We start from the raw sequence: 16,819 nt of genomic DNA on the forward strand, positions 1-16,819 counted from the left end.
TCAGCTTCCTCCCCGAGTTTATTGCTAAGACTCAGAAGAATCCTGGAGTAGCGGGTCCTCGGTTCGACTCCTTCCGGATTTCTAGTCTCCGTTCTGTAACAGATGACCCAGACCATCTCTTTCTATGCCCAGTAAGGAGTTTGAGGCTATACCTTGAAAGAACAGTTGCAGTTTGTCCTCATGTGCCAGTATTATTCGTCAGCACAGAAGGACTAAGAGGAGGGTCACCAAGAATAACATCTATGCATGCATTCGTAGGGTAATTCATCTGGCCTTGAATCCAGATCCTCCTCCTTCATGTCGCCCTAGAGCACATGATGTCAGCGGCATAGCTACGTCCCTGGCCTTCAAAAGAAATTTTTCAGTGACGCAGGTTCTTCTAGCTGGGGTGTGGAAGCGTCAGACAACCTTCACAGCCCACTACCTGCAAGATGTGACCCACAGGAGGTTCAATACGTTGTCTATTGGTCCTGTGGTGGCTGCACAACAGCTGGTTTAAAACCTCAAGCTCCTTATTAGACAAGTAGCAGAAGGTTAAGGGCATTGTTACCCGGTTTTAGTCTGCATAAATGAAAAGGTTTCACTGGCCCTTATTCTTTTCTTCATCATCCCCTCTCTTGGGGAAAGCAGCATCCTGGGTTCTCTGCATAGCTGACCTCAAACCACTGCAGGTAAACCATGTTCCCTTGTGTTCCTAGTATTAAGTTAATACTGTCACGTCCCCATACCCTGACGATGTGGTATTGGGAAAGTCCTAGTCTACAAGTTTCCATCTAAAGAACTTCAGAACAACTTACTAGGACGAGTCACACTTCGTTATACCTTCACACACAGCTTGCGTAGGCCGCAGTCCTTGCATAGCAAGGTTCTAGTGAGGTGCAGGGACTCCTTATTTTTTGGGTGCTGACACACTCAAATAACGAGTCCCCGGGCAAAGCCAAAAAGCCAGTACTGATTGGGATGTCCACCCTTCCTAATGGGTGAGTCACCCCTATTAAATAGCGTGGTTTGTATTTCAGCAAGCTACCCTCCCCTACCCCCGCTAACTAGCGGTGTGGGTAGTAAACCCTCGTTAAATCTTAATGGCTCATCATTTCAGCTACGCCGAAAGTAATACCCCTATTAAATAGCTAAGGTTTGTATAGTTAGGAAAAATGCATATTATCTACACATTTGTCATGTTGCAGAGTGTGAAGACTGCAATCTATGAGGATGACCACCTGGCACCTTAGGCTATGTTAGGTGAGCATGGTTTATATGTATTGCACCCCAGTTTTTCACTGTTTTCATCACCCAAAGTCCAGGTTTCTTATGACACACTTCAGCCATGTATTTTTCCCGCTGGTTTTTATGGGTGTGGTTTATATATATTGCCATTGCATCTCTGTCTTTCACTGTTTTCCCTACCCAAAGCCCAAGTTTCTCATGACACGCTTGAGCTTTGTATTTTTCTAGCTGGTTTTGATGCAATTTATGCTTGTCTATCATTCGATCATGGTGGACTACGCTTGTTCCTTCCAGAATGCAAACTTTCATCCTTTAATGTGAGAATTGATTCAAGCACAGCTAAAAGTCTGCTGTTACTTTGATTCTTGCTACCAAATAGCACGTGCTATCAGTGTTTCTTCAAGCTTAGCTTTAGGATTTTTTTTAAGTTTGGGACACTTATTCCTATTTACAACACTGCTAGGCCTTTCGACTTGATCTAAAAGGAGAATGAACTTCAGCATCTTATGACATTGTCCTTGGGTCTGAACTCAAGTAGTCAGCTAATATGTCATCCTAAGTTAGACTTCCCTGATTGTCCAACTCCTTATGAGTTTGGAAAGAAAATGGTATTGATAGAAACAAGTTCTCCTACATGAAATGCAGACTGTATTCCTCCCATGTTCGATGCTCACAATCTCGAGCAATATGTCTCGAGCGTGCGTCACGTGTACAACCTTCTCCGACTAGATTGGAAAACCTTGCGTTGCCAGACATTAGGTACTCAGCAGGATCCTGATATGTGCATACAATAGCCCACTCTCAACAGTGCGCTCACACTAGCACACTTATCATCTATTCTTTATATCCTGAATGATTGATCGCAATTACAGGCTCGCATTCAATTATTGAAAAACCAGTGATACAGTAATGACAGAAGCACACTCATTTGAAGCACCCTCCTTGCCTGACAGACAGAGGGGAGTTGATAAAGAAACTTGTAAGGGTGCAACTTCCACGCACATTCAGCCCATATTATGACACTTACAGAATAGAGGTAAACTACTACTACTGCATAGGGGTCATCTGTTTGTTCCTCATAAGTTAACTCTGTCGCAGGCATGTTGTGAGTTCACTTCATACACGCTGCCTGGTGGAAGAAAATGGCTACTGCCCTTCTTTTTCCCCTAATCAATCAATCATGCATCCTATCACCTGCTAGCGATTGATAGTGCACCCTCTTGCCTTTTTATGATTGATCGCACACTCTCTCGCCTGCTTGCAATTGATCGCACGCCCTCTCACCTGCTTGCGATTGATCGCACACCCTCTCACCTGCTTGCGATTGATCGCACACCCTCTCACCCGCTTGCGATAGATCGCACACCCTCTCACCTGCTTGGGATCGATCGCACACCCTCTCACCTGCTTGGGATTGATTGCACACCCTCTCACCTGCTTATTATAGATTGCACACCCTCTCGCCTGCTTGGGATAGATTGCACACCCTCTCACTTAGTTGCAATCATTTGCACAACCTCTCACCTCCTTGCAGTCATTCGCACACCCTCTCACCTGCTTGCAATCATTCGCACACACTCGCAAGCTTGTCTAAAATGTTCTTCTATGGGAGCACTTCTACTAGAGTTTTCATTTTATTTTTGGTTTGTTCCGTAACCGAAATACAAACCACGCTATTTACATTGGGTTTACCTTTCGGCGTAGCTGAAATGACGATCCAATAGTTTTTAACGAGGGTTAACTACCCCTGCGCTAGTTAGCGGGGATAGGGGAAGGGATAGCTTGCTACCCCTCCCCCCCACACACCGGTGATTTGCTTCACTTCACTTCACTTTTGGCTCCGGCGATGAACAGACATGTCTGTCCATCGTCCTCGTTGACAGCCTTAATCTTTTTCTGCTTTTTCTTTCAGTTTGTGTGTGTGTTTAGAAGTTGACCACCTTTATTGTTCGCTATGCGCAAGTGCCTGGAATTGCCGGCCGCCCTTGTGGTACTTTTATGTCGGCCGTGGACACTGATCCTCACACCCTTTGCCCACAGTGTCGAGGCCGACGGTGTGATCAGGAGAATACGTGTAGTGAGTGCAGGGAGTGGTCTGCCTCCCATTGGGAGAGTTTTGGCCGTCGGCGTAAGAAGAAGTCCAAGAGAGACCGTTCTCCTTCCGGGGTTGCCTTGAAGGAGGAAGGTTCTCGGGACTCTTCTTTCGCCGCCCAAACCTCTTCCGAAGCTCCCCCTCGTTCGGCTCCTAAGGAGAGTCGGCCGAGTGGGAGTGCAGGCCCTAGTTCTGTTTCCCGACCTTGGATTGGGGGAGAGGGCGTCGCCTCCCATGCCGAGTGGTAGTGCAGGCCCTAGTTCTGTTTCCCGACCTTGGATTGTAGGAGAGGGCGTCGCCTCCCATAGCGGGGCGGTTCCTCCTCCTCCTCCGGGGGAGGTTATTGATGAATCTTTGTCTAACCCTGATATTTTTCAGATTTGGGCTTCCCTGGGGCTTAAGGGCCTGCCCTCCAGGGTAGCCCTGATTGACCTTGTCCAGTTAGGGGCCGCTGTTAAGCAGTCGCCGGTGATAGCAGAGGTAGACCCTCTGTCTATCGTCGACGTCGTGGTGACAGAGGCTTCCGACGGGGCGTCTTAATCCTCTGCAGTTGTGGATGTTGGTGCTGACGGCTTTCCTCCCCCTTCCGTACATCCTTCGAAGGGGGAAGGGAGTCCCGCGGGCTCTTCTGCTGTCCAGCCTCCCTCTAAGGGGAGTGCTTTGACTGAGACTCCCCTTCGGGGGACTGATGGTCCTGACGATCTTCCTCGTGGCCGCCTTCGCCGTAAGGCTCACCGTCCGTTGCGTAGCAAGGGCCTCCCGTCTCCTTATAAGGGTGTTAAGAGGCGTCTTTTTGGATCTTCTCCTTATTCCTCCGAAGGGGACTCTCCTCGCCGTAAACAACCTGCAGCTCCAGCTTTAGCTGGAGAGTGTGCACTTGGAGCCAGGTGTTCAAATTGCAGCTCAAATCACAAATCCACAGACAAGAGCTGCGAGCTATATAAGTTGGAGGAAGCTGCCCTCAACAAATCAAACTTAGAACATATAAGTGTGACCCATGCCAAAAGACTATTAAATAAATCAAATACATATGCTAAGGCATTAAAATCAAACCAACCTAGCGCTGCCAATAGCTCAAAAAAAGTATACTATCTGACAAAATGTCAAATAACGAGGTAACCATATTACCTCTTGAGGCTTTATCACGGTGTATTAACACTAGGTCATTGCCCATTGCTGTACAGCCTTCAGCCGCCGTTACATAAAATAATACAAACCTCTCTCAGGCCATGTCCTTGCCTGATCTGATGGAGGTTCCACTTAAGACTAACTTACCTGATGCACCTGTTGTGGGAAAGGTGCAAAAACCTCGAATGCCACCATCTATTAATCGTAAAAGAGAGAGACCTCCATCTCTCCACCCTCCATTAGAAACGTTAAGGTTATGACATCAAATAAATTTGAAGTTTTGTCTGTTGAGGTTTCTAATGAACCAGAAGATGAACTGAATAAATCAGAAATTCAAGTTGAGGTCCACCATCCACCTCAACAAATAGATAAAAAGAATACAAAGAAAAACACAAATGTAAAACCCAACATAACAAGACCACCTCTGAAGAAACCTACTGGTAATAATGTTAAATTAAAAACTGCTAATGGGAAGACCTCATCCAAGATGTCTTCCAGAAATAATCCATAGTTTTCTCCTCCATTTTGCAATGGAACTGTCAGGGTTTGAGGGCGAAATATGAAGAACTTAAGCTCCTAATTCATGAGCATTCCCCCATAATTGTATGTCTACAGGAAAGTATGCTTGATTCTAACACTCCTAGTCCTCGAGAGTATGTTAGCTATAGAACACCATATAATCAACAAACAGGGAGCCATGGCGGAAGTCTCATGTACATTCGTCGAGATATTCCCCAAATACCTATGTCTATACGTACAACCCTGCAGGCAGTTGTTGTACAAATTGATATAGGGAGAAAATATACAATATGCTCTCTGTATTTACCCCCAAATGATAATATTTTATATGATGATTTAGCAGAAGTCATTCAACAACTCCCTCAACCTTTTCTCTTACTGGGAGATATGAATGGTAGACATCCTTTATGGGGTGATGTTTTGGCCAACACAAGGGGCAATATTATCTCATCAATTGTGGAGAATGAGGATGTGGGACTCCTTAATACAGGAGAGCTCACACACTTCTATGTTCAGACAGGTACCTTGTCATGCATTGACCTTTCAATTGCAAGCTCTAACTGCCTTCTTGATTTTGATTGGAGGACATTAGATGATTGGCATACTAGTGATCATGCACCAATCATTATAAACACCAACAATGGTCCACCTTTACAGAGATCGCCACGATGGAATCTTGACAAGACGGACTGGGAAAAATTTCGTGAGCTAAGCGCAATTGAGGGGGATGCTGAACAGGTTGAAAATATTGATGATGCCATAGACTTACTGAATGGAACTCTCCATACAGCAGGAGTCAATTCAATTCCCAAAACAACAGGGATATTCAAACGACGACCAGTCCCGTGGTGGTCTTCAGAACTAACTGCCCTCCACAGAGCCACAAGAAGATCTCTTAACACGATTGCGTAGACTCCGAACTGATGAGAATGTAATTATGTACAAGAAATGTAGAGCACAGTTCCGTCGTGCCATGAAAGAAGCAAGGCGCCAGTCATGGATGTCTTTTGTTTCCTCCATTAACAGTAGAACACCACCATCTGCTGTGTGGAGGAAAGTAAAAAAGATAGCTGGCAAGTTCACCCCCAACCCACCACCAGTGTTGAAGGTGAATGGTCAGTATGTAACTGAAGCAAATGATGTTAGCAATGCCCCGGCTAGTCATTTTTCAAATGTATCCAGCAAGTGTGTAGGAGCTCCTGGTCACCAGTATAGGAGCATTGAAGAAAAGAAAATTTTAAATTTTGCAACAAGAAAGGAAGAGTCTTGTAATTCTCCTTTCTTTGAAAGAGAATTTGATTCCGCACTTGCTTATTGCAATGATACAGCCCCTGGACCTGATGGAATTCCATATGCAATGATTAAACATGTACATTTTAATACAAAGATATTTATTTTAAGCATTATTAATAGAATATGGCATGATCATAGTTACCTAAGTGTTTTGGAACTAGCCATTATTTTAGCCTTTTTAAAACCCGGTAAAGACAAGTTTTTAGCAGCAAACTATCGTCCTATTGCATTGACATCTTGTTTATGTAAAATCATGGAGAAGATGGTCAATGCAAGGCTGATATGGTACCTTGAAAAGAAAGGTATTTTATCACCGATTCAATGTGGATTCAGAAAAATGCACTCAACGACTGATGTGTTGATACGACTTGAGTCTTCTATTTGTGAAGCCTTTGCTTCCAAACAGCACCATGTTACAGTATTTTTTTGACCTTGAAAAGGCATATGATACCACATGGAGATATGGTATACTTAAAACCATTCATGAATTGGGATTGAGAGGAGAGCTGCCACTATTTATTCAGGCATTTCTTTCACATAGAGTTTTTCAAGTGAGAGTTGGGGAAGCTCTATCAGAGAGTAAGTGCCAGGAAAGAGGAGTTCCTCAGGGTAGTGTGCTGAGTGTAACCCTTTTTGCACTAGCAATTAATGGGATATCCTCAGCAATTCCCCGGGATGTTCTCTCAACATTATTTGTGGATGATCTCTCCATATCATTTGCTGGAGCCAGAATGGCAACGGTTGAGAGAAAACTACAGCTCTTAATTGACAAAATTATCCAGTGGGCCGATATGAATGGATTTAAGTTCTCGACAAGTAAAACTACTATTGTACATTTCTGTCATATCTGGGGAGCACATCCAGACCCGGATATATACATTAAAGGTCAACGGATCCCATGTGTATCGGAAACCAAATTTTTAGGTTTGATATTTGACTGTAGACTTACATGGGTTTCTCACCTAAAAGCGCTAAAAGCTAAATGTGTTGAAGCTCTGAATATTTTAAAAGTATTGTCCCATACATCATGGGGGCAGACCGCAATACTATTTTAAAATTATACAAGTCCTTGATTTTTTCCAAATTAGTTATGGTTGTGAAGTATACTCTTCAGCCACCCCAAGCCGGTTGAAAATATTAGATTCAATACATCATGCAGGTATTAGATTGTCCACGGGAGCATTCAGAACATCACCTATCCCAAGTCTCCTTGTTGATGCTGGAGAGTTACCACTAGACCTTTACCGGATGTCTTCTATTCTTCGGTATTGGTTTAGATTGCAAAGACTCCCTAATTCTTTAGCCTTCCAGACTGCAAGCCTTGTAAGGTACCCAACATACTTTGAAATGCACCCAAAATCTCCTCAACCCTATGGCTTTCGGGTGAAACAATTATTAAACAGTCTGGATATAATTAGATGTAAGGTACTTCCATTCAAGGTATCATCAACGCCTCCATGGAAATTACCAGAGATATCTTTTTGTAAATATTTTATAGGAGATAAGAAGAATATGTCAGACCTAGAAGCCAGGTCTCTTTTTAATGAACATGTTAAAGAACATAGAGGATCAACTTTTATCTATACTGATGGCTCCAAATCTGATGCTGGCGTTGGATTTGGGGTACATAGTAATGGTTTTAATTGTAGAGGTGCACTTCCTCTGACCGCTTCCATATTTACTGCCGAACTGTATGGCATATTAACCGCTATTGAGAAAATAGCATTGGAGAAGGAGGGTAATTTTACAATTTTTAGTGATGCAAGGAGTGTCCTTCAAGCTATAGAAGTTTTTAATTCTAATAACCCTCTAGTTTTAAAGATTTTAGAATGGCTTTTTATTATTGGACGGAGAGGTATAACAGTTCAATTTTGTTGGGTTCCAGCACATGTAGGTGTGTGTGGGAATGAGAAGGCAGATTCACTGGCTAAGAATGCTGCCAAGAAGGTATCCCATTGCCTGTAATGATTTCTTACCTGACATCAAGAAATTGGTTTGCAATAAATGGCAACAGCAATGGGATAGCCTAGATGGGAATAAAATGCGAGAAGTAACAAATGTCATATCTCCTTGGAGGTATAATATGATGCCCCGAAAATGGGAGACGTCTCTTTGTCGTCTCCGTATTGGTCACACTCGGTTGACACATGAGTTTCTGCTGAAGGGCCAACAGCAACCGTATTGTGACGACTGTTTAGTACCTTTAACAGTGAGGCATTTGTTGACCGAATGCCCCAATTATAACAACTTAAGGAATAGATATTTGTTTGAGGCTCGAGGTGAGGGTGGCAGGTTCATCCTTGCCAAAATTCTTGGAAATGATGTGTCCTACCATGCAAGTGGCATTTTTAGATTTATTTCAGAAGCAGGTCTTCTGAAAAATATTTAACTTTTATGATTTTAATTGAATACTCTTTTATTTTTTATTTTAGTTTATTTTTTATTTTTGTATACATAAATTAAATGATACCGGCGTCAATGACCTCAGATGTCAGGATGCTTGAAAACTTTAAATCAATCAATCTCCTGCTCGTCAGCGCTCTTCTGACCGTCACCGCTCTCCTGTTCGTCACCGCTCTCCTGTTCGTCAGCGCTCTCCTGTTCGTCAGCGCTCTTCTGAGGACCATCGCCCCACTGCTCGCCAGCGCTCCCCTGTGGTCTCCGAATATCCTGCAGTTCCTGTTGTGCGCCCCGCGCGCCATCAGTCTCCTGAGCGCCCTCGCGATCCTCAGCTTGTTCCTGCACAACATCGCTCGTGTTTTTCAGCGCGTTTCCAAGACGCTCTTACGCCCACGCAACTCCTGTTCCTGTGCCTGTTCGTGAACGTTTGCCTCTGCGCCCCGCGCCGACTGTTCCCTCACAGGATTCCACGCGTCGCCCTCTTGCTCGCCAGCGATCACAGACGCTTCAACATTCGCCTGCTCGTCAGCGTTCTCCTGCGCGTCAGCGATCACCTGAACATCGGCGATCTCCAGACCGCCCGCGTGACCTATCGCCTGCGCGCAAGCGTTCTCCAACGCGCCGTCGCCCAGAAGATCTGGAAGGACATGGGGCGCCCTCTGTTAGCTCTCCCTCGCGCGGTCGTTCGCTTACGCGATCTACGCGCTATCGCTCGCCAACGTGTCACCATGCGCCAACGCGCCATCGCTCGCCTACGCGCCAGCGTTCACCAGCGCACCACCGATCGCCTGCTCGCAATCGCTCTCTCACGCGCTACAAGTCTCCTGAACGTCGTCGTCAGCGATCATCGGAGCGTTCTCGCTCGCCCGCGCGTCAACACGCTCCCTTGCCGACGCGTCAACGCATTCGTTCACCAGCTCGCCCATGCGCTCGTTCGCCTGTACGCCCTCACCCCCACTCGCCCGCGCGACTGCTCGCCTGCGTGCTCGCGCGACCACCGTTCGCGCTGGATTTTGCAGCCCGTGACAGCAGCAAGAACGCGTGTCGCCAGACCGCGCTCAGGATCGCCTCCACCAAAGCGCAGGACACTTGTGCAGGATAGGGAAGACACTTCAGAGAGGTCAGTGCGTCTTTCTTCCCCTTTTCCTTTTCAGGCAGGTCCAGTGGTGTCCACTCCGAAGGATCGCCCGATCCCCTTCCCTCCAGCGGGGATTTCGGACTCTGTGTCCGTGGAGCGACAGACTTGGTTTGGTCGTCTGATGCGGGCGTAAGTAAAGGCTATGAAGCCAGCACTCGCCGATCAAGGTCACAAGCCAACGACTGCCTCACCTCCGCTGAAGAGAAGGAGTGGAGTGGACTTCGTGGTGACTTCCCCCAGGGAGAAGTTGGTTCCTAAGAGGTCTGTCGGGAAGGCCCCATACCCTTCGCAGGCGTTTTCTCCTTCTCCCGTGGACGAGGCTTTTCCGTCCTCAGGTGAGTCCAGTGAGGTGTTAGTCTTCCCCTCGGCACCAAGGGGGAAGCCTTCTCTTCATGGAGGAGAATCGTCTCGCGCGGAAGGTGCTCTCCGAACCTCTTTGTTGGGATTCTGTATCCCTCCCAGGAGGGAACCCAAGGACTCCAAGACCATCCCGAAATCGTCTTCAAGGATTCGCCAGGAACCCGCTGCTCCCCGGGAGAACGTCCACGCTTTGTCCCAGGAAGAGATTCCGGGGACGGGAGACTTAGCTGCCAGCCCGCAAGCAGACCAGCAGGAATCTGAACATGACTTCTGGCAGGTCCTTAGCCTGATGAGGCAACTCATCGAGTTCATGGACCCCGTGATCGCCCCCCGAGAAGGCAAGGACACGGTCCTGGACCAAGTGTTCGATGTTCAGAAGGCTCCTAAGACCAGTGCGGCTCTGCCCTGGTCTCGGGGATTGAAGAGTGCCAGAGCCAGTGCCAATGCCCAACTCGCAATTCTTGCCTCCTCCAGTCGTTCCTCTGCCGGGAACAAACTCATCCCACCTCCTCGTCTCCAGCAGAGGAGGTATTTTGAGATCTTGGGTGAGTCTAGTCTCGCTCTTCCTCTCCATCACTCCGTAGAAAAGCTGGCTAAGGGAGTTCCTTTCGAGAAGCTCTCCGCCCGACAGGTGTCGTTCTCGGCGTCGGAGATCCTGAGCCATGAGAAGGTCGTGAAGTGCGCCATGCAGGCCACTTCGTGGCTGGATATATGGTTAGGAACTCTGGGCATGCTATTGCGCTCTGAGGACTTGTCTAAGGAGACCAATAGGAAGGCCCTGGAGACCTCCTTACTCTCGGGCACCCGCTCCATCGAGTTCCTGACGCACCAGGTCACCACCCTGTGGGCCAACTCGGTATTGAAGCGGCGCGATGCGGTGACCGAGAGGTTCCACCTGAAGGTCTCCGCCGTGGATGTCTGTAGGCTCAGACATGCTTCCCTCCTTGGGGAGAATCTGTTGGAGCCACAGGATGTGGACCGAACGGCTGAGAGGTGGAGGAAATCTAGCCAGGACTCCCTCCTCCATAGGGCCCTTACAGCTCGGCCCTATAAGCTTCCAGCTCCGCAGCAACAGCAGCAGCAGCAGCCTCGTAAGGCACCGGCAGCTAAGAAAGTGGTGTCTAAGCCCCAGCCCTTTCCAGCCAAGGTCAAGAGGGGCGGTAAGTCCTCCAGGGGAGGCAAGACTCCTAGAGGGAGCGGCCGCGGCCGCAAACACTAGGAGTGGCAATCTCATCGCGTGTCCACCTGTGGGGGGATGCCTTCGACGTTGCATGCACAAGTGGCAGCAACACGGGGCCGATGCTTGGACGGTTTCGGTAATCGGCCAAGGCTATCGCGTCCCGTTCATAACATCTCAACCTCCCCTGACAGCGAATCCAGTGTCGTTGAGCTCCTATGCCATGGGATCGGTAAAGGGGCTAGCCCTTCGGGCAGAAGTCGAGACCACGCTCAAGAAGGATGCTCTCCAGGAGGTCGTCGACGGCTCCCCAGGCTTCTTCAGTCGACTCTTTCTTGTAAAGAAGGCGTCTGGAGGCTGGAGACCTGTCATCGACCTCTCGGCTCTGAACGGGTTTGTCAAGCAAACTCGGTTCAGCATGGAGACAGCAGACACGGTCAGACTTGCGGTGAGACCACAAGACTTCATGTGCACACTGGATCTAAAGGACGCGTACTTCCACATCCCAATCCATCCGTCTTCCAGGAAGTACTTGAGATTCAGCCTAGACGACAAGATCTACCAGTTCAAGGTGCTGTGTTTCGGTCTCTCCACAGCACCTCAGGTGTTCACCAGAGTGTTCACACTGATTTCATCTTGGGCGCACAGGAACGGCATCTGTCTCCTTTGTTATCTGGACGACTGGCTGATCCTAGCAGACTCGGAGTAGACCCTTCTTCGGCACCGAGACAGGCTTCTAGGTCTTTGCCAGGATCTGGGGATCGTGGTAAACCCCGAGAAGTCCTATCTGCAGCCGTCCCAACGACTGGTTTACCTAGGCATGCTGATAGACACCAATCTCCACAAAGCCTTTCCATCAGACGACAGGATAGCAAGGCTGAGGAGGGTGGCGGAACCCTTCCTCAGGCGAGAAGAGCTCCCGCCCAATCGTGGTTGCGTCTCTTAGGTCACCTGTCCTCCCTGGCTCGTCTGGTTCCAAACGGCCGCCTCAGGATGAGATCCCTGCAGTGGCGGCTCAAGTCCCGGTGGAATCAAGGATCCGATCCCCCGGACGTTCAGGTCCCGATATGATCTTTGGAACGGACGGACCTGCGGTGGTGGCTGGTCGACGAGAACCTGCGAAAGGGAGTGAGTCTTCTCGTCCTCCCCCCGGAATTGACACTGTTTTCGGACGCGTCAAAAGAAGGGTGGGGGGCGCACGTTCTGAACCAGAGGACCTCAGACTTTTGGTCAGAATCAGAAAAGTGCCTGCACATCAACCTGCTAGAGTTGAAGGCCGTCTTTCTGGCTCTTCAATAGTTCCAACGGACCCTGGCGGGTCACTCCGTGGTGGTGATGAGCGACAACACCACGGTAGTGGCTTATATCAACAAGCAGGGAGGCACTTTTTCGCAGCAGCTATCCCATCTTGCAGTAGAGATTCTGAGGTGGACCGAAGTCCACTCGATAACACTATTAGCTCGCTTCATTCCTGGCAAGAGGAATGTGCTCGCCGACAGGCTGAGCAGGGCCTCGCAGATAGTGAGTACCGAGTGGTCTTTGGATCCTCAGATAGCCAACAAAGTCCTGACTGTGGGGTTCCCCGACAGTGGACCTGTTTGCGACAGCGTTGAATTTCAAGCTGCCTCTGTACTGCTCCCCAGTCCCAGACCCCAAGGCGCTATGGCAAGATGCTTTCCAGCAACGTTGGGACAACATCGACGTGTACGCCTTCCCACCGTTCTGTCTGATGAGAAGGGTGCTCAACAGGGCCAGACTATCGGTCAACTGTTCGATGACTCTGGTAACTCCGCTATGGCATCATGCGGAATGGTTCCCGGACCTTCTGCAGCTCCCGAGAGAACTTCCTCGATGACACGAGTTTCTCAGACAACCCCACTCCAACATCCCTCACAGGGCCGTGGCCTCGCTTCGGCTTCACGCCTGGAGACTGTCCAGCGTCTCCTTACGGAGAGAGGCTTTTCGCAACAGGTTGCGGAGAGAATGTCTTGGCACCTGCGAAAGTCCTCTGAGGGAGTCTACCAGGTGAAGTGGAGAGTCTTTTGTGGTTGGTGTCGTGGGAGGGGTATCTCTCCACTTGATACCACTATTCCAGCAATAGCGGATTTCCTCGTATATCTGCGGGAGGAAATGCGTCTTTCTGTCTCGGCAGTGAAAGGCTATCGCTCAGCTTTAAGCTTGGCTTTCAGGCTGAAAGGCGTGGACATTTCTTCCTCGCTAAAACTCTCTCTACTCATACGTAGCTATGAGCTTACCTGCCCCCAGTCGGAAGTGAGACCCCCTCCTTGGAACGTGGTTCGGGTCCTCAGGGCTCTTACGAGACCTCCCTTCGAACAATTACGCCAGGCCTCCGATCGCCACCTGTCTTGGAAAACGGCTTTCCTGCTCGCTTTGGCTTCGGCCAAGCGGGTTAGTGAACTTCATGGTCTCTCGTACGACATCGCCCATTCAAGGGGATGGGGGGAGGTAACGTTCAGGTTCGTCCCTGAGTTTGTTGCCAAGACTCAGAATCCTGGGGTGCCGGAGCCTTGGTTCGACTCTTTCAGGATCGCGAGTCTCCGTTCTGTAACAAGCGACCCAGACCAGCTGCTACTATGTCCAGTGAGGTGTCTGAGGTACTACTTGAAGAGAACAGCTGCAGTCCGTCCTCAAGTGCGAGCGTTGTTTGTAAGCACAGGCAGGTCGAAGAGGAGGGTCACCAGGAACACCATCTCGGCTTGGATTCGAAAGGTTATCCACCACGCCTTGAATCCAAACCCTCCTCCGTCACGTCGCCCTAGGGCACACGATGTCAGGGGTGTTGCTACGTCCCTGACCTTCAAGAGAAACTTCTCTGTGACGCAGGTGCTTCAAGCTGGGGTCTGGAAGCGTCAGACGACCTTCACAGCCCACTACCTGCAGGACGTGACCCACAGGAGCCTCGATACGTTTTCTATCGGCCCTGTGGTGGCTGCGCAACAGCTGGTCTAACCTTAGGCTCCTTTATGGACAAGTAGCAGTAGGTTGAGGGCGTTGTTACCCGGTTTTAGTCTGCGTGAATGAAAGAGTATGTCTGACCCTTTCTTCTTTCTTCATTCTCCCCTCTCTTGGGGAAGTAGCATTCTGGTCTTCGCATAGCTGACCTCGACCTCTGCAGGTAACCCATGCTTCCTTGTGCTCCTAGTATTAAGCTTAATACTGTCGCGTCCCCTATACCCTGACGAGGTGGTATTGGGAACGTCCTATCCTAGATTCCTATCTAAAGGTCTCAAGGTCAACTTCATAGGACGAGTCACGCTTTCCTCCACACACAACTTATGTAGGCCACTCGTTCCTAGCGAAGCAAGGAACTTATGAGGTGCAGGGGCTCCTTCTCTCAAGTGCTACTCACTGAGGGGCGGAGTCCCCGGGCAAAGCCGAAGTCAGTAAGGCTGGGGACTTTCCACCCTTCCTAAGGGGTAAGTCACCCAATGTAAATAGCGTGGTTTGTATTTTGGTTACGGAACAAATGACAAATTCGGAGATAATTTGTATTTTTCCTAACCATACATACCTTAGCTATTTACACATATTTGCCCGCCAACCTTGGCCCCCAAGTCAAGTCCTACCTCTAAGTGAAGTGAAGCAAATCACCGGTGTGTGGGGGGGGGGAGGGGTAGCAAGCTATCCCTTCCCCTACCCCCGCTAACTAGCGCGGGGGTAGTTAACCCTCTTTAAAAACTATTGGCTCATCATTTCAGCTACGCCGAAAGGTAAACCGAATGTAAATAGCTAAGGTTTGTATGGTTAGGAAAAATACAAATTATCTCCGAATTTGTCATATTTGCATTGGTTATGCCTATTTGTTTGCAATCATTCATCTAACTTGAGTACAGTCACATGCTGGTGCACTCCTATCTATTTGCAAACAACCTCACTCACCGGTTGATATGTGAGCTTATACTGTTGATGTGCTCTCACCTCCCTTAATCCCAGGTATACATGGGATAGATAATACAAACACACGCAAGCATTCTTATTCTGTGCCTCTTCAGCTCGGTTCAAGACTATTGATTAATGGAAAAGCACTCCGGTGATTTTGACAAAGTTTTGGCATTAGACTCTCGCCCACAGATGCATAAGCGATCGAGATTACCAAGATGCATCTCCTATGTTGAAAATTACAAATTGCCCCTTATGCTTGTTGTCTATGGTAGGGGCAACGATAAAACACCGAACCAAACCATCATTGGAACATTAATCATCTAGGGAACCACCTTTAGATTGTCTCCTAAAGAAAGGTGTTGCCTTCTCCTCAGTTGCTCATGACGGTGATCCTCTTTGGAACAAAACCTCTCTTGCTTACTATAGTGAGTACCCTTTTCGTGGAATGACATCACAATGCGCACATCTTTTGGAACATTACCACAATGCGCGCATCTTTTGGAACATTACCACAATGCGCGCATCTTTTGGATCATTACCACAATGCGAGCATCTTTTGGAACATTACCACAATGCGTGCATCTTTTGGATCATTACCACAATGCGGGCATCTTTTGGAACGTTACCACATTGCAAGCATCTTTTGGAACATTACCACAATGCGAGCATCTTTTGGATCATTACCACAATGCGAGCATCTTTTGGAACGTTACCACATTGCAAGCATCTTTTGGAACGTAACCACGATGGGAGCATCTTAAGGATTGTCACCACGATATGAGCATATTTTGGAACGTTACCACGATGCGAGCATCTATTGGAACGTGACCACAATGTGAGTATCTATTGGAATGTGACCACGATGCGAGCATATATTGGAACGCGACCACGATGCGAGCATCTTTTGGAACGGGACCGCGATGGGGCATCTTTTGTAAAGTGACCACGATGCCAGCATCTTTGGAACGTGACCACAGATGCTTGCGATGTAAGCATTGTTTGGACTGTTACCCATTTTTGTTCATTATCACTAACCTGTTAGCAATTGCTCACTCCTACAGTACCTCCATCTCCAGTTTGCTCTTCCATCAGAGTTATACTAGATACACTACTAGGTGTTTGAGCTTTATTGAGAGAGTGCCATCACACAAGTACATAATAATAATTTGCAACTCCAACTGCTCAAGTGGTTGCTTATGATCCATTTTGCACCCTCTCACCTGATTGCAATTGATTACATATCCTTTTACCTGCCTGCTAGATCGGTCTCCCATGGAAGTAGCACTACTAGCCCTCTCATTTTTTTGCCCCTACAAATACAATGTGAGAGAGAGACTTAGGTTACATAGTGAAGATAAGGAAAATGACCTACAATTGCTCCTACTCAGGTACTAAAACTCAGGTTTGTTTAGTTATGAAGAATAAAAATTATTTCTGTGAGAATGCTCGATCTGGTAATTTTGAGCCTTGCAGGCAGGGTGCCGATTTAGTGGTTGCACCTAGGCATAAAGATTATAGCTGTCACAAGCTGTTCCCCACCTAGATGTTGGCACCTTGCACCCCCTCACAAAGGTCAACCTCC

The 16,819-nt window shown here is 48.1% G+C and overlaps 1 long non-coding RNA gene across 1 annotated transcript in view; it reads left to right on the plus strand.

Moving 5' to 3' along the window:
- Positions 1 to 16,819, plus strand: part of LOC137654350 (uncharacterized) — a 90,679-nt gene that overhangs the window by 62,844 nt on the left and 11,016 nt on the right. The window lies entirely within an intron of this gene.

The sequence above is a fragment of the Palaemon carinicauda genome, chromosome 15, assembly GCF_036898095.1.
Source record: "Palaemon carinicauda isolate YSFRI2023 chromosome 15, ASM3689809v2, whole genome shotgun sequence".
Taxonomy (NCBI): Eukaryota; Metazoa; Arthropoda; class Malacostraca; order Decapoda; family Palaemonidae; genus Palaemon; species Palaemon carinicauda.